The sequence below is a fragment of the Hyla sarda genome, chromosome 4 (assembly GCF_029499605.1).
Source record: "Hyla sarda isolate aHylSar1 chromosome 4, aHylSar1.hap1, whole genome shotgun sequence".
NCBI classification, from domain to species: Eukaryota; Metazoa; Chordata; class Amphibia; order Anura; family Hylidae; genus Hyla; species Hyla sarda.
The window spans coordinates 9,093,990-9,100,057 of NC_079192.1; positions in this window are offsets into that span (position 1 = coordinate 9,093,990).

The window sequence follows — 6,068 nt, forward strand, 5'->3', positions numbered from 1 at the left end:
CATTTTATTTATATAAGGCCTAAGGTAGAGTTATCATAAAAATGCAGCTCAGAAGACTCCTCATGGACATTTTACTCACAGTGTGTGGTGCATTGTATTAACCACAGATGCCCAACAGTAACAAAAAAAAGGGGGAAATGAATGACTGAAAAAGTAGACTACAGACTTGATTTGTTTGAAGTCTGTATCTACTCCGGTTTGTACTGCATGGGAGAAAAAGTTAGAAGTGGAGTGGTGTCCGTTTTAGGTCCTCGCCGGATGAATTTGTTCATTTCTTCTGATCTGCACAAGATTGTTCACAGAGAGAAAATAGTTAATTCAAGTGCTTGAAGTGAAAATTTAAGGGGGGTTCCGGCCAAAAGAGCAGCACCCATATTTTATGCGAGGCTAAGTCTCCAGTCTTGGAAAGCTCTTTGTTACCGGGACTGGAGAAATGACGTAACGCCACACTTCCTCCACACCCCCTCATGACATAACACCACATCACCTTGTGACGTCATGCCACGCCCCCTCCATTTATGTCTATGGGAGGTTGATAAGTTATATTATACTACAGTATTCCTGCGTGTATGGATATAGATCTAGCCCTCTGCCTGTTGTGTCATAGATTCCTACATCCACCTACTTCCTTCCCCCTCCCCAGTGAAGACCTTGGAGACACCATTAGGTCTTTTCCTCCATGTTCTACCTTATGTCTTATACAATGTTTGTTGGTTGTATTCCCTTTTCCTGTATTGTTAAAATAATTTTTAATAAAAAAATAAAAAAAATAAACATATTTTGAAAAAATAAATAAAATGTAACTACAGTATGTGTCTAATTGTATCACCTATTTATTTCCAATATTTTATTCCTGGGGTTCTAGGACACTTTGTGATGAATATGCTGATAGATGTCGGGACTGATCGTTTTGCTTTGTGAGCAAAGAGCAGGCACTGCTGCCTCGCTACACCCAGAAAGCATCGGTACCTAAGCTCTGATCAATGAGCAGATCTCTCACCCTCGGCAGCTATTAGCATGTTCATCACCAGGGCAGACTGGACAGGGAAATTGGAGGAGGCAGGGGAGCTTGGCATGCTTGCTCCCTACCTCCATTGCGCAGAGCTGTGCAATAGAAAGAGAAGACTATCCTGCAATCTCTCTGCAAACACTAGACAGATTAAAGTAAGTGACAACCTTTTTAAAAGCTGTTCTCTTGCATTATGATCCAATATATTAGGTTAATGCAGGTGAACAGCATGTCAATTTCTCTTTAACCCCTTAAGGACCCGGGTTTTTTTCCATTTTTGCATTTTCGTTTTTTCCTCCTTACCTTTAAAAAAATCATAACTTTTTAAATTTTGCACCTAAAAATCCACATGATGGCTTATTTTTTGCGCCGTCAATTCTACTTTGAAATGACATCAGTCATTTTACCCCAAAATCTACGGCAAGATGGAAAAAAAATCATTGTGAGACCAAATTGAAAAAAAAAATGTCATTTTGTAAATTTGGGGGCTTCCGTTTCTACACAGTACATTTTTCAGTAAAAATGGCACCTTATCATTATTCTGTAGGTCTATACAATTAAAATGATCCCCTATTTAGATAGGTTTGATTTTGTCGGACTTCTGGAAAAAATCATAACTACATGCAGGAAAATTTATACGTTTAAAATTGTCATCTTCTGGCCCCTATAACTTTTTTATTTTTCCACATACAGGGCAGTATGAGGACTAATATTTTGTGCCATGATCTGATGTTTTTAGCGGTACCATTTTTGCATTGAAAGGACTTATTGATTAATTTTTTCATGATATAAAAAGTGACCAAAAATGCACTATTTTGGAATTTGGAATTTTTTTGCGTGCACGCCATTGACCGAGCGGTTTAATTAATATATTTTTTATAATTCGGACATTTCCGCACGTGGTGATACCACATATGTTTATTTTTATTTTTATTTACACTGTTTTTTTTATGGGAAAAGGAGGGTGATTTAAACTTTTATTAGGGGAGGGGTTAAATGATCTTTATTCACTTTTTTTCTCACATTTTTTGCAGTGTTATAGCTCCCATACAATGATCATTGTTATCCCATAGGGACCTATAACACTGCACACGCTGATCTCTTATACTGATCATTGTTATCCCATAGGGACCAATAACACTGCACACACTGATCTCTTACATTGATCATTGTTATCCCATAAAGGCTATAACACTCCACACACTGATCTCTTATACTGATCACTGTTATCCCATAGGGGGCTATAACACTGCACACACTGATCTTTTACATTGATCAGTGGTTTCTCATAGGAAACCACTGATCGATGATTCTGCCGCTTGACTGCTCATGCCTGGATCTCAGGCACTGAGCAGTCATTTGGCGATCGGACAGCGAGGAGGCAAGTAGGGACCCTCCGGCTGTCATGCAAGCTGTTCGGGATCAACTGGCTCCAGAAAGTTAAACAGATTTGTAAATTACTTCTATTAAAAAATCTTAATCCTTTCAGTACTTTTTAGCTGCTGAAGTTGAGTTGTTCTTTTCTGTCTAAGTGCTCTCTAATGACATCTGTCTTAGGAACTGTCCAAAGTAGAAGCAAATCCCCATAGCAACCCTCTTCTACTCTGTGCAGTTCTCGAGACAAGCAGAGATGTCAGCAGAGAGCACTGTTGCCAGACAGAAAAGAACAACTCAACTTCAGCAGCTGATAATTATTAGAAGGATTAAGATTTTTTAATAGAAGTAATTTACAAATATGTTTAACTTTCTGTAGCCAGTTGATATATAAAACAATGTTTGTTCCTGGAATACCCCTTTAAGGGAATCTGTCTGCTATTTGCTGCTACAGTACCTCAAGCCTCTTGCAAATTCTCTGGTGGATTATGATCTACCAGTAATTGTGAGATGCACCAAATATGTTACAAAGGAGAGAAGTTGGTCTCGGCACCATCCCACTGCCGCTGTTTAGAAAAGGATACCGCACCGGTTGTCATACAAAGTCCCTAGAAGTCACACCTGTGACCTGTCTGGTGCTAGTCACGCAATGCAGTACAGTGAGGCAATGGATGTAAAAGAAGAATGCGGAGCACTCACCAGGTTCTTGAAACAGGGACTTCTTTATTTCATTTTGAATGCGGTGCGGGTTCACATGCAGGGGAGCGAGGCCAGCTTGAATACCCCCACATGTATTCCATCTCGCTCCCCTGCATGTGAACCCGCACCGCATTCAAAACTAAATAAAGAAGACCCTGTTTCAAGAACCTGGTGAGTGCTCCGCATTCTTCTTCTTTTACATCCACCAAATTTGTTGGTTTAGCCCCCACTTACCTATATACAGTATATGGTATTTGTGCCCTTGTTACTTTGACTTAATTTCATGTAACATACCAGTCTTTTCCATTCTTTGACTTTCCTCCCAGCATGTCCTGACAGCCACAAGACATAGACCATGTCATAGAACGATATCAAAGAAATTATGGAAACCCTTCTAGCAATATTCCAAGGTGTTTGTTACCAGAAAAACAAGAAGAAATTCTGTTTAATAATAACTCATCAGATCTTTTGTAGTTAATCTTAACCTTGGTTCCTCAATGTCGTCCTTCAGATGTGATGTCTATGTCCTCCATTCCGGCAGTAACAGAGGACGTGGAGGACTGGAGACGCTTTTCAATATATGTTCTGGCACATAAAGCCCTGGAAGCATTTTATGCCTGAAGAAATACCATGAGGATCAGTTGTTATTGAAATAATAATGCGCCTAATGAGCCGTACAGAGACAATTGTTTCATGTACCAACTAGGGACCTTTTCTTTATTGAATAAATGTATTTATGGATGCTGTTTTTTTTGTAGCCAAAAAAATAGAGAAACCACCAGAAGTGTATGAAGGTATCGTTCCCAATCAGGGACATGTTCAGGTTGACTAGAAAGGTGGCTTGAGCCCCTGCCCTTTTGATGTTCCTCCTATAAGGGCCCTGGACAGTCTGGCATTAGAGATGAGCGAACTTTAGAAAAATTTGATTCGGCCGATTTGCCGAATTTCCCCAAAAAAGTTTGTTTCGATCCGAATTTTCTATAAAAAGGCTATTTCTAGCCTACATACAGCCTCTATAGGGGTATAGAACACTTTGCTGTGTTCTAAAACGCATATGGAGTGTGCTGGGGTAGTGAAATAATATTGTTATTCAGAATAGCATGCAGATTAGAATCACTGCCGCACAGCAGCACAATGACAGAGCCTTGTGGTGGCATCAGTGTCAGGAGACCATATAGTGGATGAATGGCACAGCGTGGAGGTGTTGGCAGCATGAAGAGACCATATAGTGGCTGCATGACACAGCGTGAAGGTGTTGGCAGCATAAGGAGACCATATAGAGGCTGAATGACACAGCGTGGAGGTGTTGGCAGCATGAGGAGACCATATAGTGGATGAATGGCACAGTGTGGAGGTGTTGGCAGCATGAGGAGACCATATAGTGGCTGAATGACACAGCGTGGAGGTGTTGGCAGCATGAGGAGACCATATAGTGGCTGAATGACACAGCGTGGAGGTGTTGGCAGCATTAGGACACCATATAGTGGATGAATGACACAGCATGGAGGTGTTGGTAGCATGAGGAGACCATATAGTGGCTGAATGGCACAGCCTGGAGTTGCCAGCAGTATGAGTAGGCACTAGGTCTTCACAATCCCTAAGATTAAAAGATAAAATTAGAAATGTAAACCGAAGATTTTGCATAGCGGGTGCTACCTATGATAAAATTAGAATTTCCCAGGCCCAGCAGCAACATCAGTAACCCATTTATTGCCCGAATGACACAGCCTGGAGTTGGCTGATGCAGGAGTACATACCAGGGCTACACAATCCCCACAAAAAACCCAACAATTTAAGAAATGTATGAAGAAGATTTTGGATAGCGGGTGCTACCTATGAGAAAATTTGAAATTACCAGGCACAGCAGCGGCATCAGTAAACCATATATTGCCTGAATGACACAGCCTGGAGTTGGCTGATGCATGAGGAGACCATTGAAATGTCCATAAAGCAACAAGTTAGACCACAGGTGTGCACATATGGGTGGCTTCCCTATGTTTCATTCAGGGCTCCTTCTCCTGAACAAAAGTCCAATGTAGAAAAAAGAGACATACTCTGGGAATTGCAACAATGTTCACTTTTATCTCACTTATTCATCAAGTCATTACAACAGAGAAATGAACATATTCACCCGGTGCAAATTGCAATGCAGAGATCCTCTCAGCGCGGTGTCTTAAGAGCGGTTCATCCAGAGCTTTCTCAAGGTTGAGAAAGGGAGGGGACTCCTGAAACGTGCCTCCAGCTGCTCGCACGGCAGCAAGCTTCTTCCACACCTTTGGGATCAGCGTCTCCATGCGGCCAGGAGTGAACCGTCCTGCAACAGCAAGCTCAGGATGAACCGCTCTTAAGACACCGCGCTGAGAGGATCTCTGCATTGCAATTTGCACCGGGTGAATATGTTCATTTCTCTGTTGTAATGACTTGATGAATAAGTGAGATAAAAGTGAACATTGTTGCAATTCCCAGAGTATGTCTCTTTTTTCTACATGAGACCATTGAAATGTCAGATTTTTTTATTTGAAATTTAAATCAAACTTTGAGTGTCCCGGACCCTGTGTGTGGGTACGAAGGACCAAATCCAACAAGCCTCCACAGGGCTCATGTAGCCGTGAGATGTATTCGCAACGTCTCCATTGCCCTGACCGGCCTTTTGTTTTTTTGTACCTTTGTTTAAGAACAAGCGCATATCCAAGAGTCCAGAAGACTCTATAATGCAGGACGGTGGACCAAAAAATACATTCTTCTCTAAAGTATTGTTTTCTGAAAGTGTTCATCCATCTCCGTATCATTTTTGAAAATGTTAATTAAAAAAATCACACATAACAAGCGTTCAATGGTGTAAGGGTTATTCTGGAAAATTCAGGTTAATTATTGAGAAAATTATCTGAAAATTTGAAAAAAAAAAACAGTACCCAAGAGGGTTTAATAACCCAATACATTGCACCATAAATGTTGAAATTTTAATTAAGCATGTATGCATCTATTT